Raw genomic sequence first — 27,877 nt, 5'->3', positions numbered from 1 at the left:
ATCTTGCTACGATGTAGACGATAGTGTTCTAACTGAGAATCAAGTGTTGAAATATTTGGCGATAATACTAATACCGGTTCGCCACTTCATTTATATGTTGCACAGAAAAACATACAGTCATCCTTCAGAAATGCCTGATTGAAAGTGCGCTTTCACACATCCTAACCTATTTTGGACAATAGGTGTTGTGAGATCAAAAAGGTTTATCCTGCTTTTTACTCGGTTATGAACCTGATAATTTTGTATCTAGCTAATTTATAGTAGTTAATTTGTAGAGCAATGTGCCTGCATCTAAAAGATACTATATCTTGCTACATGTATCCTATAATCTGCTAAGCTTGTCAATTTAGTCGCTTTATTGTTTGCAGTATGTATTTTGCTCATTTTATTTTATTACTAGGGTTTTCAGAACCTGTGCTGGTTTCTCTACTTAGTCTTTGAAAAAAGTCTATGAAAATCTTGAGAGGTTTAAGAGCAGAAATAAAGGGAGTCTTTAGGGTAAATTTACTTTTCCCCCCTTTTTTTATTTATATATATATATACGCCAAGGATTATAAAAAGGCCACTATATCAATGTCCTTATTTAATCCCCTGGGGGCTAGTGTATCAAAATGGTGGATCCAAAATGTCTCCCTTTGTCGTAGTTTTTTAAACCTGTCACCTCCATTTTTATCTGGTGGTATATTTTCCAGAATTGTTCCTTTTAGGCATTTGGGGTTCTTATTGTGGAATTTAGAGTAATGGTCACTTAGATTGTGGCCTCCAAATCCATTTTCAATATTTTTTATATGCTCTAGGAGCCTGGTTTTGTAAATTCTTTTGGATCTTCCTATATATTGCAGTTTGCAGCTGCACTCCAAAAGGTAAACTATGAAATCACTTTTGCAATTGGTAAGGTGGTTAATTATACATTCTTTATCATTTGATGTGGCTTTCACCGTGTGTGTGGGCTTGTTGCCATTGCATGCATGAATACATCCTTCACAGTTTTTTCGGTTGCATTTGTAGAAACCTTGGCTCTGTTTGTTCAGCCAATTATCTCTAGAAGATTTTTTCTTTAGTTTGCTTGGTGCCAGTATGTTTTTAAGCGACTGATTCTTCCTGAAGGTGACCATTGGGCCCTCTCCCAGATTATCCTTGAGAAATCTGTCCTGTTTTAGAATTGGCCAGTGACCCAAGACAAACGTTCCTCAAAGAATATATTGACTTAATAGATACTGCTAAATATAATTGCAAGATATAGTATCTTTTAGATGCAGGAACATTGCTCTACAAATTAACTACTATAAATTAGCTAGATAAGAAATTATAAGGTTCATAACCGAGTAAAAAGCAGGATAAACCTTTTTGATCTCACAACACCTATTGTCCAAAATAGGTTAGGATGTGTGAAAGCGCACTTTCAATCAGGCATTTCTGAAGGATGACTGTATGTTTTTCTGTGCAACATATAAATGAAGTGGCGAACCGGTATTAGTATTATCGCCAAATATTTCAACACTTGGTTCTCAGTTAGAACATTATCGTCTACATCGTAGCAAGATTTAGTATTTTTTAGATGCAGGCACATTGCACTACAAACTAACTACTATAAATTAGCTATAGAAGAATTTATCAGGTTCATAATCGAGTAAAAAGCAGCATAAACCTTTTTGAACTCACAACACCTGTTGTCCAGAATAGGTTAGGATGTGTGAAAGCGCACATTCAATCGGGCATTTCGGAAGGATGACTGTATGTTTTTCTGTGCAACATATAAATGTAGTGGCGAACCAGTATTAGTATTATCGCCAAATATTTCAACACTTGCTTCTCAGTTAGAACACCATCGTCCATATAAATACACTATACTTTACTAAGCCCTTTCAGATTGTAAACTAACCTTATAAGTGTTTATACATTCACATACATGCCTTACAAGGAGTTTTCTCTAAGCCAATAGGAGGGCAGCAGAGGGACACACACCCCCTTCCACGCAAGCGGCGGGAAGTTTAAAAATACAACCGGAACCTAAGCACAACACTTACCTCTGATGAAAAAGCTCTGAGTAGCTTTGAAACGCGTCAGGTGTTTTACAGTGTTGTGTTCCGACTGCTCACTCACTCCTAATGATTTGCGGCTAATTTTTAGACCATATTTTAACTCACGTCTGTATACAGCTGTTTGGAATTTTACTACATATATCGGACTGGTTGTTTGTACTTTGTCCGCCTTGGTACCGATATATTTTACAAACCCTGGGACCTAACACAAATACAGGACTTTATTTTTATTATGCATAATCGTTTGGATTGAATTTTAAAATCTGATGTTGCCTATGTGATACCTCATATAGATTGAGGTCACGCTGTGTAAGTAGACACTTTGTACTTTTAATAAATAAATAATTATGTGCGACGGAATTACGCTATGTTGCTTTCTTTCCTTCTCACCCCATGACTGAAATCAGTTGAGAGATTCTCCAGAAAGTATACACCACACTCCAAAGGAGCGCGAACCTTACAGATCGAAACATAGAAGCCTGGGAAAGAAATTACCAGTGGATCGCCTAAGCAGAGCATCAGACTTACCTCATACAATTGAGGGTGTCTCCTGTAAGTAGGATTTAAGCCTGATAAGGGATACTATAGAGTGTTTTTTTCAGGAAGTTACCAAGACTTTGTTTATCTACTTGCAATTGAACGTTCTCCTTGAACGCCTATATGTTCTCCTTTGGCTCGAATAACATGAAGGGGTACCCTTCAGCAAGGGTTTATTGAAGTGCTTCAAATATATGCATGTATCGCCCCTTTAACGCATACACACGTATAAGCTTTTACAAAATTCTTGCTTGCAATTAAGGTGGTAACCAAGTTTTTTATATTGTTCTTTGTTACTTTGAACTATTTATTGTTACAGGGCACTAGTTTTTTAATTATCACTTTCCATACCAAACTAGGCAATTGTATAAACATTTCTATAGCTGTCTAGCAATAGACTATACAGGGGAATTTATATGATGAGAAGTTTTTTACACCAATCTCTTCTACTATAAACGGTTCACAATACGGTGCATCAGATTCATAAACTGACACCTTTTTCTCCTCTGCAGTGTATAAACCCAACTAGGTTACTGTATCAGTATATCTACGGTTACATAACCAACAGACTACACAGGATACTTTGTTGACTAATTAGTTACATTTTAAGCAAATAACTACAGGCCAATACAGTAGGTATAGCGCAGTGAAGTGTATTAATTCTTTCTATGTAATACTTAACAGTGACTGATAGTATTAAGGGATTGTACGTTTTGTCACTCTACATACACATACACAGCAGCTTTACCTCTCTTTATACTAATATATTTAAGCGCCTCCCAGTGGCAGTTGAGAGGTCACTCTCACCTACCACGCAAATAATTACTTTTTATAATAATATATATATATATATATATATATATATATACAAACACACACTCATACATACCACACGCAGACATACACACACATACATACACACAAACACTGACATATACACACTCATAAACACATACACACACATCTGATAGTAGGGTTGCTACCTTTAGTTCAGACAATGGGGGGTAGTTATCAAGCCGTCTACTTTTCTGGCTTCGCCGGCCCAATACGCCCGCCTAAGCTCGCCTCACATCGCCGCCGCGGACCTGAAAAAATACGCCTAAGTTATCAAATAAAGCTGTCAAAAAGCCGCGGGGCGATGAGCAGCGGACTGTGAGAGTTATCACTCATCCGATCTCGCTGCCCTTCGGCTTTTTCCCAGCTTTATTGTTAGCCTGTCACTAAGCACTCACACTAAACTACACTGTTCTACCCCCTATACCGGCGCCCCCGGAGCCTCCCGCAACTCAATAAAGTTACTAACCCCTAAACCGCCGCTCCTAGACCCTGCCGCAACTCTTATAAATGTATTAACCCCTAAACCGCCGCTCCTAGACCCCGCCGCAACTCTTATAAATGTATTAACCCCTAAACCGCCGCTCCCGGACACCGCTGCCACCTACAGTATACCTAGTAACTCCTATCCTGCCCCCCCTACACCGTCGCCCTCTATTATAAAATTATTAACCCCTATCCTGCTGATCCGGCACCTCTCCGCAACTAAATAAATAGTTTAACCCCTAAACCGCCGCTCCCTGAACCCGCCGCAACCTATATTAAACCTATTAACCCCTATCCTGCCCCCCCTACACCGTCGCCACCTATAATAAATTTATTAACCCCTAATCTGCCCCCCACTACACCGCCGCCACTGTAATAAAATTATTAACCCCTAAACCTAAGTCTAACTCTAACCCTAACGCCCCCCTAACTTAAATATTAATTAAATAAATCTAAATAAATTAACTCTTATTAACTAAATGAATCCTATTTAAAACTAAATACTTACCTTTAAAATAAACCCTAATATAGCTACAATATAAATAATAATTATTTTCTAGCTATCTTAGGATTTATTTTTATTTTACAGGTACCTTTCAATTTATTTTAACCAAGTACAATAGCTATTAAATAGTTATTAACTATTTAATAGCTTACCTAGCTAAAATAAAGAGAAATGTACCTGTAAACTAAAAACTAACCTAAGTTACAATTACACCTAACACTACACTATACTTTAATAAATTATTCCTATTTAAAAATAAATACTTACCTGTAAAATAAACCCGAAGATAGCTACAATGTAATTAATAATTATATTGTAGCTATCTTAGGATTTATATTTATTTTACAGGTAACTTTGTATTTATTTTAGCTAGTTAGAATAGTTATTAAATAGTTATTAACTATTTAATAACTACCTAGCTAAAAGAAATACAAAATTACCTGTAAAATAAATCCTAACCTAAGTTACAATTAAACCTAATACTACACTATCATTAAATTAATTAAATAAACTACCTACAAATAACTACAATTAAATACAATTACATAAACTAACTAAAGTACAAAAAATAAAAAAAGCTAAGTTACAAAAAATAAAAAAATAAGTTACAAACATGTTAAAAATATTACAGCAATTTTAAGCTACTTACACCTAATCTAAGCCCCCTAATAAAATAACAAACCCCCCCAAAATAAAAAAATGCCCTACCCTATTCTAAATTAAATACATTTCAAAGATCTTTTACCTTACCAGCCCTTAAAAGGGCCATTTGTGGGGGCATGCCCCAAAGAAAACAGCTCTTTTGCCTGTAAAAGAAAAATACAACCCCCCCCAACATTAAAACCCACCACCCACATACCCCTAATCTAACCCAAACCCCCCTTACAAAAACCTAACACTAATCCCCTGAAGATCATCCTACCTTTAGTTGTCTTCACTCAGCCGAGCCACCGATGGAACCGAAGTGGACATCCGGAGCGGAAGAAGTTAATCCTCCAAGCGGCGCTGAAGAAATCTTCCATCCGATGAAGTCATCATCCAGGCGGCGCTGAAGAAAAGTCTTCGATCCGGCCGATGTCATCTTCAAAGAGGCGCTGAAGAGGTCTTCTATCCGGGCGAAGTCATCTTCCAAGCTGGGTCTTGAATCTTCCTTCCGCCGACGCGGAACCACCTTCTTCACCGACGGACTACGACGAATGACGGCTCCTTTAAGGGACGTCATCCAAGATGGCGTCCCCTCAATTCCGATTGGCTGATAGGATTCTATCAGCCAATCGGAATTAAGGTAGGAAAAATCTGATTGGCTGATGGAATCAGCCAATCAGATTGAGCTCGCATTCTATTGGCTGTTCCGATCAGCCAATAGAATGCGAGCTCAATCTGATTGGCTGATTGGATCAGCCAATCGGATTGAACTTGAATCTGATTGGCTGATTCCATCAGCCAATCAGAATTTTCCTACCTTAATTCCGATTGGCTGATAGAATCCTATCAGCCAATCGGAATTGAGGGGACGCCATCTTGGATGACGTCCCTTAAAGGAGCCGTCATTCGTCGTAGTCCGTCGGTGAAGAAGGTGGTTCCGCGTCGGCGGAAGGAAGATTCAAGACCCGGCTTGGAAGATGACTTCGCCCGGATAGAAGACCTCTTCAGCGCCTCTTTGAAGATGACATCGGCCGGATCGAAGACTTTTCTTCAGCGCCGCCTGGATGATGACTTCATCGGATGGAAGATTTCTTCAGCGCCGCTTGGAGGATTAACTTCTTCCGCTCCGGATGTCCTCTTCAGTTCCATCGGTGGCTCGGCTGAGTGAAGACAACTAAAGGTAGGATGATCTTCAGGGGATTAGTGTTAGGTTTTTGTAAGGGGGGTTGGGGTTAGATTAGGGGTATGTGGGTGGTGGGTTTTAATGTTGGGGGGGGTTGTATTTTTCTTTTACAGGCAAAAGAGCTGTTTTCTTTGGGGCATGCCCCCACAAATGGCCCTTTTAAGGGCTGGTAAGGTAAAAGAGCTTTGAAATGTATTTAATTTAGAATAGGGTAGGGCATTTTTTTATTTTGGGGGGGTTTGTTATTTTATTAGGGGGCTTAGATTAGGTGTAAGTAGCTTAAAATTGTTGTAATATTTTTAACATGTTTGTAACTTATTTTTTTATTTTTTGTAACTTAGCTTTTTTTATTTTTTGTACTTTAGTTAGTTTATGTAATTGTATTTAATTGTAGTTATTTGAAGGTAGTTTATTTAATTAATTTAATGATAGTGTAGTATTAGGTTTAATTGTAACTTAAGTTAGGATTTATTTTACAGGTAATTTTGTATTTCTTTTAGCTAGGTAGTTATTAAATAGTTAATAACTATTTAATAACTATTCTAACTAGCTAAAATAAATACAAAGTTACCTGTAAAATAAATATAAATCCTAAGATAGCTACAATATAATTATTAATTACATTGTAGCTATCTTCGGGTTTATTTTACAGGTAAGTATTTATTTTTAAATAGGAATAATTTATTAAAGTATAGTGTAGTGTTAGGTGTAATTGTAACTTAGGTTAGGATTTATTTAACAGGTACATTTCTCTTTATTTTAGCTAGGTAAGCTATTAAATAGTTAATAACTATTTAATAGCTATTGTACCTAGTTAAAATAAATTGAAAGGTACCTGTAAAATAAATATAAATCCTAAGATAGCTAGAATATAATTATTATTTATATTGTAGCTATATTAGGGTTTATTTTAAAGGTAAGTATTTAGTTTTAAATAGGATTCATTTAGTTAATAAGAGTTAATTTATTTAGATTTATTTAATTAATATTTAAGTTAGGGGGGCGTTAGGGTTAGGGTTAGACTTAGGTTTAGGGGTTAATAATTTTATTACAGTGGCGGCGGCGTAGTGGGGGGCAGGATAGGGGTTAATACATTTATTATAGGTGGCGACGGTGTAGGGGGGGCAGGATAGGGGTTAATAAATTTATTATAGGTGGCGAAGGTGTAGGGGGGGCAGGATAGGGGTTAATAAATTTATTATAGGTGGCGACGGTGTAGGGGGGGCAGGATAGGGGTTAATAAATTTATTATAGGTGGCGACGGTGTAGGGGGGGGGCAGGATAGGGGTTAATAAATTTATTATAGGTGGCGACGGTGTAGGGGGGGCAGATTAGGGGTTAATACATTTAATATAGGTTGCGGCGGGTTCAGGGAGCGGCGGTTTAGGGGTTAATACATTTATTATAGTTGCGGTGGGCTCCGGGAGCAGCGGTTTAGAGGTTAATATGTATAGAGTAGCTTGCGGTGGGCTCCGGGAGAGGCGGTTTAGGGGTTAATATGTATAGAGTAGCTTGCGGTGGGCTCCGGGAGCGGCGGTTTAGGGGTTAATATGTATAGAGTAGCTTGCGGTGGGCTCCGGGAGCGGCGGTTTAGGGGTTAATATGTATAGAGTAGCTTGCGGTGGGCTCCGGGAGTGGCGGTTTAGGGGTTAATATGCATAGAGTAGCTTGCGGTGGGCTCCGGGAGCGGCGGTTTAGGGGGTAATAACTTTATTTAGTTGCGGCGGTGTAGGGGGGACAGATTAGTGGTGTTTAGACTCGGGGTACATGTTAGGGTGTTAGGTGCAGACAGCTCCCATAGAAATCAATGGGATGTCTGTCAGCAGCGAACTTGTACTTTCGCTATGGTCAGACTCCCATTGATTCCTATGGGATCCGCCGCCTCCAGGGGTGGCGGATTGAAAACCAGGTACGCTGGGCCGTAAAAGTGCCGAGCGTACCTGCTAGTCATTTGATAACTAGCAAAAGTAGTGAGAATGTGCCGCACTTGTGTGCGGAACATCTGGAGTGACGTAAGAATCGATCTGTGTCGGACTGAGTCCGGCGGATCGATGCTTACGTCACAAAATTCTACTTTTGCCGGTCTCGAGCCTTTGATAACTAAGGCGTATCAGCCTCGCCACAAATACGATGCGGAATTCCAGCGTATTTGAGGTTGACGGCTTGATAACTAGGCCCCCAAACCTGAATACTCTTGCACCGCACACACAATAACACATATATACATATTTGCACTTAGACATTAACACTAATTCTCACAAACATGCACATCTCTCAGACTTTCTCACACACAAAGGACACTCACTCTCTCACATACACATACACTCATACACACAAAGACAATCATACACACACAAACACTCTCACTCACAAACGCAGAAACTCACACACAGGGCGAGATTACATATGCGGTGTAAGTTTCAGCGCAAATGATCAAGTACAAATGATAAAAAGAACGCTCATACCACAACCTCCGCTCCCTTGTTCTGCCGTCTCCACTATATAAACATATTAACCCCTAAACCGCCAACCCCCAACAATGCAAACTAATATATAAACCTATTAACCTCTAAACCGCCATCTCCCCACAAGGCAAACGACCTAATTAACCTATTAACACCTAAACCGCCAAACCTTCACAACGCAAACTACCTAATTAACCAATTAACCACAACGCAAACTACATAATAAAAGTAATATAATTATAATAATAATTTGCAATTTATATAGCGCTTTTCTCCCTGTGAGACTCAAAGCACTTTACAAATATACCAACATAAGACATAAAAGTTAGGAGTTTCTGAAGGTCAGATAAGCGGACTGAATGCCTGATGGAAGAGGTGGGTCTTCCAGAAAGTAGGGGCAGCGTGGCCGAATGCTCTGGAGCCTGAGTTTGTCCTTATTCTTGGCACTGAGAGGAGGGATGTTTTGGCAGACCTAAGTGAACAGGATGGGATGTAGGGTGTCAGGAGCTCTTTCAGGTACTGTGGGCCTTGGTTGTTTAAAGCTTTGAAGGTCAGCAGGCCAATTTTAAAAGTATTAATCCCTAATCTGCCAACCCCCCACAACGCAAAGTATTAACCTAATAACTAAGCCACACACACACTCCTTGCCGATGCAGGTCCTGATAGAGGCTGTAGCTCCACGGAAAGCAGAAGGTCCACAATGAAACAGCTGAAAGGGGTGCAGGCTGAAACGGCCAAACGAAAGTGATTGCAAAAAAAGAGAGTGTACAGCCGCACAACAAGAGACACCAAAAAGGGCTGCTAAAAAACAAAAGACTTAATTCCAGTTTAAAAACATTGGTACATGGCCACAAACATCCTGACTAGTTTCGTGCCCTCACAGGCACTTAAAGGGACAGTACACTGTAAAATTGTTTTTATATTAATGCATTTTCAATGACTTGTTATACCAGCTGCAGAGTATAAAATATTTGAGAAATTGCATTTTTCGGTTTATTTGTATATATGAAGTAGCTGGTTTTGTGCTTTTAAACCACAGCCTATTACAATGGGTTGAGCTTCAGGTAGTATCAGATCTCATTATGTTATCACTTTGTGTACACACACTTGCTTCCTTATCTTATATTTGTCTAGAAAACCAAAGCTCAATACTTAGAGAGAACAATGGAAAATTATCATTTTATTACTCAACTATCATTCCCCCCACTGTGAGTTTAATTTTTTCTGCTGGCTGTGTTTACTTAGGCTATTCAATAGAATATAATCCAGTATAGAAACTTTCAGTATAGGTTGGGATACCACAGGCTAAATCAGCTATTTCAAATGCCAAAATAGGGGTAAAGGAGCTACTTGTAAACAATTTAAAACACTTCAGCAGGTAAAATGAAACATTGGGAACAATTTAAAGGGGAGACATTTTTGAGTGAACTGTCCCTTTAATCATAGGATACTTAGCACTGCGCAGACTCCCTATTTAATGGCACAACAGCCTACAATCAATTAATTTTAAAAACATTCACACTACTATATACACAGCATAAATTTCATAATTACATATAAAAAAGAGAACATGTGAGAACAGGCAACATTCATATCACACAGTGTAGCCTATATTACATACTAGCTATTGCCCGCAGGTTCGCTCACATGGATTTTGTGATTTGTAAGAAAACAGCGAAAAACACGACCACTCGCAACGATGTGTGTCCGTTTGGGTTGCACATGAACTTATTGAATTTTCGTTAATTCTCTGTCGCCTAGATTTAGAGTTCTGCATTAGCCGTCAAAACCAGCGTTAGGGGGTCCTAACGCTGGTTTTGTCCTACCGCTGGTATTTAGAGTCAGTCAGGAAAGGGTCTAAAGCTCACTTTCCAGCCGCGACTTTTCCATACCGCAGATCCCCCTATGCCAATTGTGTAGCCTATCTTTTCAATGGGATCTTTCTAACGCCGATATTTAGAGTCTTGGCTGAAGTGAGCGTTAGACATCTAACGACAAAACTCCAGCCGCAGAGAAAAGCCAGGAGTTAAGAGCTTTCTGGGCTAACGCCGGTTCATAAAGCTCTTAACTACTGTGCTCTAAAGTACACTAACACCCATAAACTACCTATGTACCCCTAAACCGAGGTCCCCCCACATCGCCGCCACTCTATTAAATTTTTTTAACCCCTAATCTGCCGACCGCACACCGCCGCAACCTACATTATCCCTATGTACCCCTAATCTGCTGCCCCTAACACCGCCGACACCTACATAATATTTATTAACCCCTAATCTGCCCCCCCCCCAACGTCGCCGCTACCTTACCTACAATTATTAACCCCTAATCTGCCGACCGGACCTCACCGCTACTCTAATAAATGTATTAACCCCTAAAGCTAAGTCTAACCCTAACCCTAACACCCCCCTAAATTAAATATAATTTTAATCTAACAAAATAAAATAAATCTTATTAAATAAATTATTCCTATTTAAAGCTAAATACTTACCTGTAAAATAAACCCTAATATAGCTACAATATAAATAATAATTATATTGTAGCTATTTTAGGATTTATATTTATTTTACAGGCAACTTTGTATTTATTTTAACCAGGTACAATAGCTATTAAATAGTTAAGAACTATTTAATAGCTACCTAGTTAAAACAATTACAAAATTACCTGTAAAATAAATCCTAACCTAAGTTACAATTAAACCTAACACTACACTAGCAACAAATTAATTACATACAAATACCTACAAATAAATACAATTAAATAAACTAACTAAAGTACAAAAAATAAAAAAAGAACTGTTACAAAAAATAAAAAAATAATTTACAAACATTATAAAAATATTACAACAATTTTAAGCTAATTACACCTACTCTAAGCCCCCTAATAAAATAACAAAGCCCCCCAAAATAAAAAAATGCCCTACCCTATTCTAAAATAAAAATTGAAAAGCTCTTTTACCTTACCAGCCCTTAAAAGGGCCTTTTGCGAGGCATGCCCCAAAGAATTCTGCTCTTTTGCCTGTAAAAAAAACATACAATACCCCCCCCAACATTACAACCCACCACCCACATACCCCTAATCTAACCCAAACCCCCCTTAAATAAACCTAACACTAAGCCCCTGAAGATCTTCCTACCTTATCTTCACCACGCCGGGTATCACCGATCCGTCCAGAAGATGGTCCGAAGTCTTCCTCCTATCCGGGCGATGTCTTCATCCAAGCGGGGGCTGAAGAGGTCCATCATTGGGCTGAAGAGGTCCATCATCCGGCTGAAGTCTTCATCCAAGCGGGGGCTTAAGAGGTCCATCATCCAGCTGAAGTCTTCTATCAAGCGGCATCTTCAATCTTTTTTCTTCCGGCTCCATCTTCATCCTGCCGACGCGGAACATCCATCCTGGCCGACGAATGACGGTTCCTTTAAGGGACGTAATCCAAGATGGCGTCCCTCGAATTCCTATTGGCTGATAGGATTCTATCAGCCAATCGGAATTCAGGTAGGAAAATTCTGATTGGCTGATGGAATCAGCCAATCAGATTCAAGTTCAATCCGACTGGCTGATCCAATCAGCCAATCAGATTGATCTTGCATTCTATTGGCTGATCGGAACAGCCAATAGAATGCGAGCTCAATCTGATTGGTTGATCGGATCAGCCAATCGGATTGAACTTGAATCTGATTGGCTGATTCCATCAGCCAATCAGATTTTTCCTACCTTAATTCCGATTGGCTGATAGAATCCTATCAGCCAATCGGAATTCAAGGGACGCCATCTTGGATGACGTCCCTTAAAGGAACCGTCATTTGTCGGGAAGTCGTCGGCCAGGATGGATGTTCCGCGTTGGCGGGATGAAGATGGAGCCGGAAGAAAGAAGATTGAAGATGCCGCTTGATAGAAGACTTCAGCCGGATGATGGACCTCTTAAGCCCCCGCTTGGATGAAGACTTCAGCCGGATGATGGACCTCTTCAGCCCGATGATGGACCTCTTCAGCCCCCGCTTGGATGAAGACATCGCCCGGATAGGAGGAAGACTTCGGACCATCTTCTGGACGGATCGGTGATACCCGGCGTGGATAAGGTAGGAAGATCTTCAGGGGCTTAGTGTTAGGTTTATTTAAGGGGGGTTTGGGTTAGATTAGGGGTATGTGGGTGGTGGGTTGTAATGTTGGGGGGGTATTGTATGTTTTTTTTACAGGCAAAAGAGCAGAATTCTTTGGGGCATGCCCCGCAAAAAGCCCTTTTAAGGGCTAGTAAGGTAAAAGAGCTTTTCAATTTTTATTTTAGAATAGGGTAGGGCATTTTTTTATTTGGGGGGGCTTTGTTATTTTATTAGGGGGCTTAGAGTACGTGTAATTAGCTTAAAATTGTTGTAATATTTTTATAATGTTTGTAAATTATTTTTTTATTTTTTGTAACTTAGTTCTTTTTTTATTTTTTGTACTTTAGTTAGTTTATTCAATTGTATTTATTTGTATGTAATTAATTTATTGCTAGTGTAGTGTTTGTAGTGTAGTGGGTTTAATTGTAACTTAGGTTAGGATTTATTTTACAGGTAATTTTGTAATTATTTTAACTAGGTAGCTATTAAATAGTTATTAACTATTTAATAGCTATTGTACCTGGTTAAAATAAATACAAAGTTGCCTGTAAAATAAATATTAATCCTAAAATAGCTACAATGTAATTATTAATTATATTGTAGCTATATTATGGTTTATTTTACAGGTAAGTATTTAGCTTTAAATAGGATTAATTTATTTAATAAGTGTTAATTTATTTCGTTAGATAAAAATTATATTTAATTTAGGGGGGTGTTAGGATTAGGGTTAGACTTAGCTTTAGGGGTTAATACATTTATTAGAGTAGCGGCGAGGTCCGGTCGGCAGATTAGGGGTTAATACTTGAAGTTAGGTGTCGGCGATGTTAGAGAGGGCAGATTAGGGGTTAATACTATTTATTCTAGGGTTTTTGAGGCTGGAGTGAGGCGGATTAGGGGTTAATAACTTTATTATAGTAGCGGTGAGGTCCGGTCGGCAGATTAGGGGTTAATAATTGTAGCAGGTAGGTGGCGGCGAAGTTGGGGGCGGCAGATTAGGGGTTAATAAATATAATATAGGGGTCGGCGGTGTTAGGGGCAGCAGATTAGGGGTACATAGGGATAACGTAGGTTGCGGCTGTGTACGGAGCGGCAGATTAGGGGTTAAAAAAAATATGCAGGGGTCAGCGATTGCGGTGTCGGCATATTAGGGGTTAATAAGTGTAAGGTTAGGGGTGTTTAGACTCGGGGTTCATGTTAGGGTGTTAGGTGCAGACATAGGAAGTGTTTCCCCATAGGAAACAATGGGGCTGCGTTAGGAGCTGAACGCTGCTTTTTTGCAGGTGTTAGGTTTTTTTTTCAGCTCAAACAGCCCCATTGTTTCCTATGGGGGAATCGTGCACGAGCACGTTTTTGAAGCTGGTCGCGTCCGTAAGCACCGCTGGTATTTAGAGTTGCAGTGGCGGTAAATATGCCTCTACGATCCCTTTTTGGAGCCTAACGCAGCCATTATGTGAACTCTAAATACCAGCGGTATTTAAAAGGTGCGGGGGAAAAAAAGCACGCGTAGCTAATGCACCCCTTTGGCCGCAGAACTCTAAATCTAGCCGTGTGTTTCTTGTAATCTAAATATCAATTTTCGTGTCTATAACATCTTTGTTTTTTGAGATATAGGGATCCTCATAAATCAGCCCCCCCTTTTGACCCCCCTTAAGTGGATTTTAGGGAAATGGTAAAACACGTGTTTCTTTATTTTTCAAAAAGAATCTAAATACCAATTTTCAAGTCTGTAACATTGTCGGTTTTTGAGATATAGGTATCCTCATAAAAAACTTTTTCACCCCTTTAGAGACGTAATTTCCAAAAAACCTTCCTTAGTGGGTGCCTACGTCATAAAAACAATATAAATGTCAAATTTCACGTTCCTAGGTTAAACAGTTTTAGCTGGGCGTTGATGAGTCAGTCAGTCAGGACTTCTTTTATATATATGGCTGATTAAAATAATTTGTATATTGCACAGAAAAAGTATTTTTAAATCTAAACATATTCATAGACCACACAAATAAATTGCGGCTAGATTACGAGTTTTGCGTTATGAGCGGCTCGGTACTAACTTGTAAGTTATTGTCACTGCTCACTTCCCTATAGCGCTGCTATTACAGGTTTTTATAAACCCGGCGTTAGGAGGCAATATGTCAGCGTTGAGCAAAATTGAGCTCCATACCGCACTCCAATACCAGCACTGCTTTGAGCTGGTTTTACATGCTCGTGCACGATTTCCCGATAGACAACAATGGGGAGAGCCGGGTAAAAAAAAGGCTAACACCTGCAAAAAAGGAGCGTAAAGCTCCGTAACGCAGCCCCATTGATTCCTTTGGGGAAATAAAAGTTATGTTTACACCTAACACCCTAACATGAACCCCGAGTCTAAACACCCCTAATCTGCCGCCCCCAACATCGCCGACACCTACATTATACTTATTAACCCTTAATCTGCCACCCCCGACATCGCCGCCACCTTATTAATTTATTATACTTATTAACCCCTAATCTGCCGCCCCCAATGTCGCCGCCACCTACTTTACAGTTATTAACCCCTAATCTGCCGCACCTAACATCACAGCCACCTACCTACACTTATTAACCCCTAATCTCCTGCCCCCAACGTCGCCACCACTATACTAAAGTTATTAACCCCTATCCCTAACCCTAAGTCTAACCCTAACCCTAACGTAACCCTAACACCACTAACTTGAATATAATTAAAATAAATCTAAATAAAAATTACTATCATTAACTAAATTATTCCTACTTAAAACTAAATACTTACCTATAAAATAAACCCTAAGTTAGCTACAATATAACTAATAGTTACAGTGTAGCTATCTTAGGTTTTATTTCGTATTTCACAGCTAAGTTTGTATTTATTTTAAATAGGTAGACTAGTTAGTAAATAGTTATTAACTATTTACTAACTACCTAGTTAAAATAAATACAAATTTACCTGTAAAATAAAACCTAACCTGAGTTACACTAACACCTAACCTTACACTACAATTAAATAAATTACATTAAAGGGACACTGAACCCAAATTTTTTCTTTCATGATTCAGATACAGCATACAATTTTAAGCAACTTTCTAATTAACTTCTATTATCAATTTTCCTTCATTATCTTGCTATCTTTATTTGAAAAAGAAGGCATCTATGCTAAGGAGCCAGCAAATTGTTGGTTCAGGACCACGGACAGCACTTGTTTATTGGTGCTGTCCAATCAGCAAGGATAACCCAGGTTGTTCACCAAAAATGGGCCGGCATCTAAACTTACATTCTTGCTTTTCAAATAAACATACCAAGAGAATGAAGAAAATTTTATAATAGGAGTAAATTAGAAAGTTGCTTAAAATAGCATCCTCTATCTGAATCACGAAAGAAAAAAATTGGGTTCAGTGTCCCTTTAATTAAATACAATTAACTAAATTACAAAAAACAAACAAACACTAAATTACACAAAATAAAAAATAAATTATAAAATATTTAAACTAATTACACCTAATCTAATAGCCCTATCAAAATAAAAAAGCCCCCCAAAATTTCTGGGGCTGTACAATAGTAAATCAATACTGGATTAGAGTAAGCTACTGGATATCCAAAATATTAAAAGTAAAGACAGTTGTATACCGTGACTTAGTATTTTTTCTATTTCCTGCAACAGAAAGAGTTAAAAATAAGTTATTTATTGAAACAGTGATAGGGGTAGCAAGGTTTCTTTTATTAAAAACATGGATCTCGAAAAAAACACCATCAATAATTGAACTTAATAAGCAGATATTTCAACAAATGATGATGGAGCAAACTCTAATAGACCACGAAAAAGATAAGGAAGTAGTAAGCTTCTTTAAAAAATGGGAGATTTTTATTCTTTTCCAACCAATAGAAATGCAGAAGAAAATAATATATCCGTTTAGATCTACTGAATATGTCCTAAATGCTATTGTGAGAAATGAATTACCTTTAATTATATAGGGAATTTTTTTTTTTTTTCTATCTCTTTTCTTATTCTTCTTGTGTTCTAATTTAGATAGAAAAGTTCACCATTTGGGGAAAAACAAAACAAAAAAGGGAAAAAGAAAAGAAATCTAGAAAGTTTTGTTAATTAAAATTAGAAGCTAAAAAGGATTGTTTAGGATATGTATTTTCTGCTTTTTTTTGCTTTGTTTATTATCTTGTTTTCCTGGCTTATTTCTTAAACCACATATGATGTGTATATCATGTTTTGTTACCCCAAATATGTTATGGATATGTATATACCCTTATCTCTATTTCTGTATCCCAAATGGTTTAACAACAATAAAATAGAAATTATAAAAAATAAAAAAAAGCCCCCCAAAATAAAAAAACCCACTAGCCTAAACTAAACTGCCAATAGCCCTTAAAAGGGCCTTTTGCGGGGCATTGCCCCAAAGAAATCAGCTCTTTTACCTGTAAAAAAAAAATACAAACAACCCCCCAACAGTAAAACCCACCACCCACACAACCAAACCCCCCAAATAAAAACCTATCTAAAAAACCTAAGCTTCCCATTGCGCTGAAAAGGGCATTTGGATGGGCATTGCCCTTAAAAGGGCATTTAGCTCTTTTTCAGCCCAAACCCTAATGTAAAAATAAAACCCACCCAATAAACCCTTAAAAAACCTAACACTAACCCCCGAAGATCCACTTACAGTTTTTAAAGACCGGATATTTCATCCTCAACAAAGCGGCAGAAGTCTTCATCCAAGCGGGCAGAAGTCCTCAACGAAGCCGGGAGAAGTCTTCATCCAAGCGGGCCGAAGTCTTCATCCAAGCCGGCAGAAGTCTTCATCCAGACGTTATCTTCTATCTTCATCCATGCGGCGCGGAGCGGCTCCATCTTCAAGACATCCGGCGCGGAGCATCCTCTTCTTTCCACGACTACTGAAGAATGAAGGTTCCTTTAAGGTACGTCATCCAAGATGGCGTCCCTTGAATTCCGATTGGCTGATTGAATTCTATCAGATAATCGGAATTAAAGGTGAAAAAATCCTATTGGCTGATCCAATCAGCCAATAGTATTGAGCTTTAATCCTATTGGCTGATCCAATCAGCCAATAGGATTGAGCTCACATTCTATTGGCTGTTCCAATCAGTCAATGGAATGTGAGCTCAATCCTATTGGCTGATTGCATCAGCAAATAAGATTTTTTTTTCCTTTAATTCCGATTGGCTGATAGAATTCTATCAGCCAATCGGAATTCAAGGGATGCCATCTTGGATGACGTCCCTTAAAGGAACCTTCATTCTTCAGTAGCCGTGGAAAGAAGAGGATGCTCCGCGCCGGATGTCTTGAAGATGGTGCCGCTCCGCGCCGGATGGATGAAGATAGAAGATGCCGTCTGGATGAAGACTTCTGCCACTTCGTTGAGGATGGATGTCCGGTCTTCAAAAACTGTAAGTGGATCTTCGGGAGTTAGTGTTAGGTATTTTTAAGGGTTTATTGGGTGGGTTTTATTTTTAGATTAGGGTTTGGGCTGAAAAAGAGCTAAATGCCCTTTTAAGGGCAATGGCCATCCAAATTCCCTTTTCAGGGCAATGGGGAGCTTAGGTTTTTTAGATAAGTTTTTATTTGGGGGGTTTAGTTAAGTGGGTGGTGGGTTTTACTGTTGGGGGGTTGTTTGTATTTTTTTTTTTACAGGTAAAGAGCAGATTTCTTTGGGGCAATGCCCCGCAAAAGGCCCTTTTAAGGGCTATTGGTAGTTTAGTTTAGGCTAGGGTTTTTTTTTATTTTGGGGGGGCTTTTTTATTTTGATAGGGCTATTAGATTAGGTGTAATTAGTTTAAATATTTGATCATTTCTTTTTAATTTTGTGTAATTTAGTGTTTGTTTGTTTTTTGTAATTTAGTTAATTGTATTTTATTAATGTCATTTATTTAATTGTAGTGTAATGTTAGGTGTTAATGTAAGACAGGTTAGGTTTTATTTTACAGGTAAGTTTGTATTTATTTTAACTAGGTAGTTATTAAATAGTTAATAACTATTTACTAACTATTCTACCTAGTTAAAATAAATACAAACTTAGCTGTGAAATAAAAATAAAACCTAAGATAGCTGTAATGTAACTATTAGTCATATTGTAGCTAGCTTAGGGTTTATTTTACAGGTAAGTATTTAGTTTTAAATAGATATTATTTAGTTATTAATAGTAGGTTTTATTTAGATTTATTTTAATTACATTAAAGTTAGGGTTAGATTTAGGGCTAGATTTATTAAAGCTGAGGCGTACAGGAGGTACGCCTCAGCTCGCCTGTGGCGGGGCGAAAATACCCGCAGGTATTCGGCATTGCACACGAGCGCAATTTTGCGCTCGCGTGCAATCCCGCCCCCTGCCCGCGCACAGCCAATCACGCGCGGGCAGGAGCTGTATTTCACCAGATTAGACGTGGCGAAGAGGCTCAGGAAGCAGCGGTCTGGTGATAAATTACGGCGAGCAAGTTCTTGAGAGAACTTGCTGCCGTAGGGGCTTAATAAATCTAGCCCTTAGGGTTAGGTTTAGGGGTTAATAACTTTAGTATAGTGGCAGAGATTTTGGGGGCAGCAGATTAGGGGTTAATAACAGTAATGTAGGTTACGGTGATGCTAGGGCCAGCAGATTAGGGGTTAATCATATTTGTTTATTATAGTGGCGGCGATGTCGGGAGCGGCAGATTAGGGGTTAATAATTTTATTTTATTATTTGCGATGCGGAAGGGCCTCGGTTTAGGGGTTAATAGGTAGTTTATGAGTGTACTGTTTAGCACTTTAGTTATGAGTTTTATGTTACAGATTTGTAGCGCAAAACTCATAACTACTGACTTTCAGTTTACGGTATGGATCTTGTAGTTATAGGCTGTACCGCTCGCTTTTTGGCCGGACAGGCAAACTCGTAATACCGGCGCTATGGAAGTCCCATTTGAAAAGGACTTTTTGAAAGCTGCGGTAGTTACATTGTGTTACGTCCAAAAAAGTGTGCGGTACAGAAATACCTGCAAGACTCGTAATACCAGCGGTAGTGAAAAAGAGCCATAACGCTGCTTTTTCACCCATAACGCAAAACTCGCAATCTAGCCGTTGATTAACCAAAAACAATCTTTAGAATATACTGATATATCTTAAATATCAATTCCGATTTATTAAGTTGGTCAAAAACCCCAAAAGGTCTGATAACAAAAAATGTATTTGAATGAGTATAAATTTATTGTAAAAAAATGATGAGAGGTTTAGTTAAAGGGACAGTCAACACCAAAATTTTTGTTGTTTTAAAGATAGATAATCCCTTAATTACTAATTCCCCAGTTTTGCATAACCAGCATAGTTATAATTATACATGTTTTACCTCTGTAATTATCTTGTATCTAAGCCTCAGCAGACTGCCCCCTTATTTCAGTTCTTTTGACCGACTTGCATTTTAGCCAATCAGAGCTGTCTCCATGGTAAATTCAAGTGCATGAGCTCAATGTTATCTATATGAAAAACGTGAACTAATGCCCTCTAGTGGTGACAAACTATCAAAATGCATTTAGATTAGAGGCGGCCTTCAAGGTCTAATAAATTAGCATATGAACCTCCTAGGTTTAGCTTTCAACTAAGAATACCAAGAGAACAAAGAAAAATTGGTGGTAAAAGAAAATTGGAAAGTTGTTTAAAATTACATGCCCTATTTGAAACATGAAAGTTTTTTTGGACTTGACTGTCCCTTTAAGGCTAATAATAAATTAACATTATTTAAATAGGGTCACTGAAAAATAGTGATGATAGAGTGATGCCTCCAGTTAGAGGTGGTGACAAACATAAATTGCTTTTGAAACAAGAACTCTACTGGATATATAGGTTGAGAACAATTACCCCCATAGGTTTAAATTGTGAATGATATATGAGTTATTTTATTAAATAATGTTTATTTATTATTAGTCTTAATTATACCCTTCATTCATTATAAAATCAATTCCCCCTTTCTTTGTGACCCAATTTAAATAATGTTAATTAATTATTAGCCTTAACTATACCTCTCATCATTTTTTACATTTCAATGTACAATAAATGTATACTCATTTGAATACATTTTTTGTTATCAGACCTTTTGGGGTTATTGACCAACTTAATAAACCGGAATTGATATTTAGGATATATCAGTATATTTTAAAGATTGTGTTTGGTTATTAATTTATTTGTGTGGTCTATAAATATGTTTTAAATCAAAAATATTTTTTCTGTGCGATATACAAATTATTTTAATCATATGTGAAATAGGCTACACTGTGTGATATGAATGTTGCCTGTTCTCACATGTTCTCTTAAATCCTATTGGCTGATCAATCGCATGAAGAGGACCTCCACGTCGCCGATGACTGCCACCGCTCTGGATCCGCACCTTTGATGAGTACCTATTTTGAGGTTAGTGTTAGGTTCCTTTTTTTAGATTAGTGTTTTTTGTTTCTTTAATGGGCTGAAAAAGAGCTGAGCCCTTTTCGGGACAATGGGTAGATTAGAGATTTTTTTAGTTATTTTATTTTTGGGGGTTGGGTAGGTGGGGGTTGTAATGTTAGGGGGTACTATGTTTTTTTCAGGGCAAAAGAGTTGTTAAACTTACGGCAATGCCCTACAAAAGGCCCTTTTAATGGCTATTAGTTTATTGTTAGATTAGGGTTTTTTTTTTTTTTTAAGGGGGTATTAGAATAGGAATAACTTTTTTATTTTGGATAATTTAGTTTACAGAAAATAACAATGTTAGGTTTTTTTATTTTTTGTAATCTTAGAATTTCTTTTTTTAGTAATGTTAATTTTTTTTACGTAATGTTATTTTTTTTTTTTTTGTAATGTTAGTTTTTTTTAGTAATTTAGGTTTTTTATTTTTGGTAATTTTTTATTAAATTTTAATGTAGTTAGTATTTTTTTATGTAAGTGTATTTTAATAGGGGTTAATAGTTTTATTGGGTAGTTTGCATGGTGGGGGTTGGCAGTTTAGGGGTTAATAGGTTAATTAGGTAGTTTGTGTTGTTGGGGGATGGTGGTTTAGGTGTTATTAGGTTGATTAGGTAGTTTGCGTTGTTGGGGGGTGGCGGTTTAGAGGTTAATAGGTTTATATAGTGGTTTACGTTGTGGAGGGATGGCGAATTGGGGGTTAACTTTTATTAGTTACTGCAATGTGTGGGGATGGTGAATTAGGGGTTACCTTTAATTAGTTATTGTGAGGTTTGGGTATGGCAGTTTAGGGGTTAACTTTTATTAGTTATTGCGATGTGTGGGGATGGTGGATTAGAAGTTAACTTTTATTAGTTATTGCGATGTGTGGGGATGGCGGATTAGGGGTTAACATTTATTAGTTTTTGCGATGTGGGGGGATGGTGGTTTAGAGGTTGATATTGCACATACGTTAGGTGTTTGTTAAGGCTTCCAGGGAGTTAAAGTACTTTTATAGTCAGTGCAAGGCTTGCTGTGCCTGCATATGTGAAGCGAGGTGAAAATGGAGTAAATTTTCTCCATTCTGCGCGCGTAAGTCCTTGTGCTAAATATATGATACCGACTGGCAATGCCAGTTCTATGTAAGTTTATAGGAGTAAAAACTATGGGCGACGGGTAAAATATATGCGCGTAACTTGTATGCTGCACCGTATATGTGATCGTTCGATCCAACAAAAAATTGCTGGAGCTGCATTTTGCGCCTGTCGCCACATATGTGATCGCGCCCACAGGACGCCGGGTAAAATATGCGCAAGTAACTTGTATGCTGCGCCATATATGTGATCGCTCGATCCAACTAAAAATTTCCGATGCTGCCTTCTGCGCCTGTCGCCACATATGTGATCGCGCCCACAGAGTCTGCACACAACCCCACAAAGTCAAGGCATGCAGTTATAAATGACAGCAAGGTACCAAGGTCCACATACAATTAGACCCTAAACAAAATATGTATTTTGGTAAGTTCCCTTGGGCAGAGACAGTGTTTTTATTTGGTGAAATCAAATGAACGTAGTATATAATGTACCAGTGATAGTTTACCACTCATGTAGTGAATATAGAAAGCACTTTGAGGTTGCCGGTGTTGGGCTTAGTAATGTAATTCATCCTTCACAACACAAATTATTTAGCCTGTTGTTAGAGTGGGTAACACCACCGAATCAAATTACAGCACAGACGAGATCAAATAATTATAAAACAACAACGTACACTTTAACATATTATACATGACGCACATTAACGACAGTCCCACCACTCTCCTATCTATACAGAGAACCAGTCCCCACATACAGCTAACCAGACTAACTGCAAGCTGAGCTCATCGAGTTTGCTGTGACATCGCACAATCTACAAGCTTGTAAAGTGGCTTAACCCCATTGGCTGCAATATTAATCATGAACGGCTTGCCCTGTAATGGGTTGTAGCCTCATTAGGAGTGAAAATATTAAAATAAAGTCTGGTATGAAAAATAACAAGGCATGTGTGTAAGTCAATGCCCAAATAGCTAAATATGCCCATTAGTGCGGTTACTAAGTATACCAGTTTGCATGTCCGGTCCTGTGTAAGAAGTACACAGTTTGAAACCTGGACAGGTTGCAACCCTAAAGGGACTGACGGGGGAGGGGTGCAATTGCCGAGTTGCCCCTCCCCCTTCTGGATCCACCACTGGATCACTAATAACAATGACTTTGCAGGGCTGGACGAAGCTCTCCTTCTCTCCTGGAAAACCTCATCCATCACAGTGAAAGTGCCAGCCAGGGCCTCAGCAACTGTTGAGTACTTCCCCCTCGCTATCATGCAGAACCACAGAAGCAGCAGAATTACTCTGGTATCCAGGCCCCAACTGGGTCACTTGGACCAACCGGCCCCTGACACCAGTAACCCCTTTCTCCACCTGAGGGCGGCCCGAGACTGCCCACTAAGATACAACAATGACCTGCTCCTTGCATCTTCTATTATCACCTCTTCCCTTGTTAGACTTCAGGACTTCTCTAGTGCGGCACCAAGCCTCTGGAACGCTCGTCCCTGCACTGTCAGATTTTTCCCTAGTCCTTCTTCGTTTAAGCACTTCCTAAACACATTTTTGTTCAAGAAGGCCTACCACCCAATTCAGTAACAGATTAATTCCACTTACTTAATAATTGTCCTCATCTAACTCTGTGTTAACACCATTCTCGTCCTTGCAGTCCACAGCTCCTGTTGCCACCCTCCTACCCTTCTAGATTATAAATTCCCACATGAATAGGGACATCAACTCCTCCTGTATTTGTTTATCAAATTGTGTCTTGTCTCTTAAAAGTATTGTATAAATATTTTACGTATACCAGTGTTCATTTTGACAGCAAATTTTGATTTAGTTTAAGTCATAGTCTGTTGATGAAAAAAGGCCATTTAGTTTTAGTCATAGTTAAATAATCTGATTTGTTTAGGTTTTAGTCTAGTTTTAGTCAACTAAATATCATAAGATTCAAGTCGACTAAATCTAAAGTAGATTTAGTCAACTGTATTCGAATGGGTTTAGTTAAGTGTAGCGCATTATTTGAGAATTTCTCTAGATTTACCAAACGTATTATATGGAGGTAACATCTATTAACCTGTTATTATTTATGGTATTAAGGTTTGAACATGCAATACAGAGTTGTGATATATAATATCTTATTTATCTTAAAATTAAATAAAACCAAATGTCATAAAAAAAAACAAGACCATGGCCTTGCTTTTTCACAAAAGACTAGTAATTAGATGCATTAATTATAACAACTTGCATGTGACAGTCTTCATTTTTTCAAGCAGATGTGCAACTTTAAATTATTAAAAAGAAAAACTGTAATGCCATTGCCAGTATGAGATCTACAGTATATATAGTTAGGCTTACCATAATTTTTAGAGGTGAAACTGGGACCACCTGGTGCGGTGCCAGTGGGGGTGTGGTCAGGAGCGTGGTCAAGGGGGCGTGGCAATTACCGGTCCTTTTAAAGTAGTAGCTTTTATGTGTGTAATGTTTCGTGGATACTCTACCCTTCCTCAGTCAAACAAGTGAATCAGTTTAAATAGACCATAACACCGCCCCCTAGTGAAAAAGGCACCATTACGTTGTCATGGCAAATAAATCATTAATCTAAATCTCAGATTCTAAATAATGCCAAACATCAAGCATAATTATCACTTTCATAATTATCAATTTCACAATTTAATATCTGCAGTGTAATATGTGTTTTATGTGTCTAATTAAGGAACAGAGCCAAATACTGATAAGGCATAAATACAACATTGAATGAAAGTAAAAAAGAAACACGTACCCGCTAAAGCTGTTTAAGAGGCTACTCTATACCATAATGCAGGAAGATTATAGCCAAAATGCTATCCTGCATGCAGTAAAGCAAGATCCAAGCCAAAAATCCTGCCTGTCTGTACTTCCTAGTCATACCCATATGATTCCCCTAAAGGTGTATTACCGGGAATGTCACCAGGGGTCGGGTGGGTGTTAAATTCTTGTGGCATGTGTTTACTAGTAGTACTACAAAATTAAAAAACCCTATGCTGCTCACTCAGCCGGTATTACTAAATGTAAACTTTGAAGGACATGAACGTTAAGCTAAGCAGGGCTGTATGTAACAACGTATCAGAATCCAACTATGCTGGAGAGTCACAGTCCAGTCATTTTGAATAATGTGTCTGGGTTTCAGGTGGGCTACCCGGACACATGATTTGAAACCTGGAGGTGGCGACCTTACTGGGACAGAATGAACAACTGGGTGGGACACTGGCACAGCGCCTCCAAACCGGGACAATCCCAGAAAAAGTGGGACTTCTGGTAAGCCTATATATAGTGTGTGATGAGGGGGAGTAGAGGAATTATATGGGAGTGTAGTGGTTGTGTAAGTGTCTGGAGGAAATGGATGAAAAGTGGGCAAGAGTTGAGATAATATATATATTGTTTATTTTCAGATTTACTTATTTAACCTTATTGCTTTGAGCGCCCTCTTCAACTAAAATTGTTCATTATACTTTTTATTATATTAACTTAGTTTTCATCACTGTAAATATGTCGTTTGTCAAAGAAATTAACACTGATTTATACGAATTGTACCCACAGACAGCGCTGCAGAATATGTTAGCGCTTAAATAAAGTATAAAAATATAAAAATTTGGGATTTCATGTCCCTTTAATTTGTTGTTCAGTTTTGAAGGACAGCTAGTGACAAAGAAGGGTTATTTTTTGTTGGATAGTAAGAGACAATGAAGGGATCGTCTTGTAGGATAGTGGGAGACAACAAGGTACCATTGTTTGTAGGAGAGAGTAGCAACAAAGGGTTCCTTGTAGACTAGTGAGAGACATTGTGGGGTCGATTTTGTAGCAAAGCAAGAGGCAGCAAATGGTTAATTCTCATAAAAACTGCAAAACAGTGAGGGGTTAATTTTGAAGCAGAGCAATTGACTCGTTTTTTTTTTGGGAAGTGAAAGGGTTTTTGTAAGCTATGTAGACAATGGGTGATTCATTTTCTGTAAGGGAGACAATAGTTTTGAATCACAGACAACAAGAGGTTAATGTTTGCAGGCTAACGAGAGGGCTAGAGACTAGGGCTTTTGTGTATGAGAGTAAATGACAATAATGGGTTATTTTTATGATATTGAGAGGCAGCAGGGATTTTTGTATTTATTTCATTTTATAGCATAAAGGAAACGAATCCCTAATACAAATGTAGGATAAAGGGTGACGGAGGGGTTATTCTTGTAGAAGAGCGCTAGAAACCAAGGGGTTAATGTGACACGCACACAATTTTTTTTAAGTGCAGCCTCCAGATTTCCTCTAATCGCGTGCACCCCTAGCATGACCTCTGTATATGTACGTGTCAAGCAGAGCGCGTCCCTGAGCCAGGCAGCGCGTGCACCTCAAGCGCACTAGTAACACACTTGGCCGTGACACGGGGTTACGGTGTGTGCAAGGGGCGGCCGCACTAGCTCCTGCAATGGGAGGTACGTATTGTGTAGGCTGGGGGAGGATCTTGTTCGCAGATAAACACAGGCTGCCGGCTCCGGCCACACAGTGCCAACGACGGCTGAACTGTGAGCAGTGATTACCGGGGAAGGATCCGTGATATCTCTGAGAGGGCCCCGCACTCACTTCACGTGCACACGCTTGGAGAAAGGTACAGGGTTGGAGCGTGCGGGTATCTGACATCTGTGTGATAGTATTGAATTACCCCCAAAGGGCTACAGAAGAGCCCCTACTGGGCACCTGGATCTGGGGTATCACCAGCTCAGGCGGCTAGATCTGGTTGCTGCCAGTGCTGTAACAGTAACCCACGAACTGACAGCATTTCACAGCGTGACTGCGCTTGCTCCGTATTCGCTTTGTGTGTGAGCTGCTCTGGTTATTACGCAGCTCTGATGGGTGTATTGAGCTGGTTTCTACTGTGTAGATTTCCCTCATTTTACTTGGGAGGGGGAATATTTTCTAATGGGTTTTGTGTGTGTGGCTGCCCTCTTTGCTAAGGGTGTACTGTGCCTAGGTGGGCATTTGCCCCTATTTGTTGGTGTTTGTGCCTCTGCCCATTCTTCTCATCAAGGGAACTTTCATGTATGGGGTCATCACAAATAAAAAATAAAATAAAAAAATATATGTATACATAATATGGATACAACCTAGAGGGCATTTGCCCCCCCAGGAACAATGGCCAGCCCTTCTTCACTCTGTGGTCTGCAGCTTGTTCCTTTTTCTCTCACCTACTTGTGGTCAACAACTTTCCCACATCTAAACAAGCCTATACTGGAGTATGTGTCTTTCATCACCACTGAAGTGTCTGCTGCTCTCTTTCCTTCCTAGTCACTGCTGGGATATCTGTAGAGGCTATAATCTTCATATTCTTGTTGAGACACCTGCCCCCTCCCCTTTTACTGTTTTCTGGGGTCTCTGCTGATCTGATTCCTTCTTCATCACTAGTGGCAAATGGCCTTTCCTTTTATATTTTTTTTTTTTTTTTTTTTTTTATTTCTAAAATGCCTGCAGGTCTCCCTAATGTGTCATTATGAAGGTGCCTGTAGCTCATGTCACTGAAGTCCCTGCAGCTTTGGGTACCTATAGTTATCCTTTCATTTCTCACAAGTACATCACACATCTTGCAGAATTTCT

General features: G+C 38.7%; 1 protein-coding gene across 4 annotated transcripts in view; it reads left to right on the top strand.

Annotated features, from left to right (window-relative positions):
• Positions 1-2,040: 2,040 nt before the first annotated feature.
• The window catches only part of SMOX (spermine oxidase), a 127,809-nt gene continuing 101,972 nt past the window's right edge, over positions 2,041-27,877 (top strand). Inside the window, exons 1-3 of one of the 4 annotated variants that reach the window (XM_053704297.1) lie at positions 2,041-2,351; positions 2,450-2,594; positions 21,113-21,180. The gene's annotated coding sequence lies outside the window, so the exon portion shown is untranslated. Of the gene's footprint in view, positions 2,352-2,396; positions 2,595-21,112; positions 21,181-26,740; positions 26,895-27,877 lie in introns of those variants that run through there. The other 3 variants (XM_053704296.1, XM_053704298.1, XM_053704295.1) reach the window with 3 other exon arrangements.

Source organism: Bombina bombina, chromosome 2 (assembly GCF_027579735.1).
Source record: "Bombina bombina isolate aBomBom1 chromosome 2, aBomBom1.pri, whole genome shotgun sequence".
Classification (NCBI taxonomy): Eukaryota; Metazoa; Chordata; class Amphibia; order Anura; family Bombinatoridae; genus Bombina; species Bombina bombina.
The sequence above is the reverse complement of the archived record's forward strand: the minus strand, read 5'-3'. Positions and strand labels throughout refer to the sequence as shown.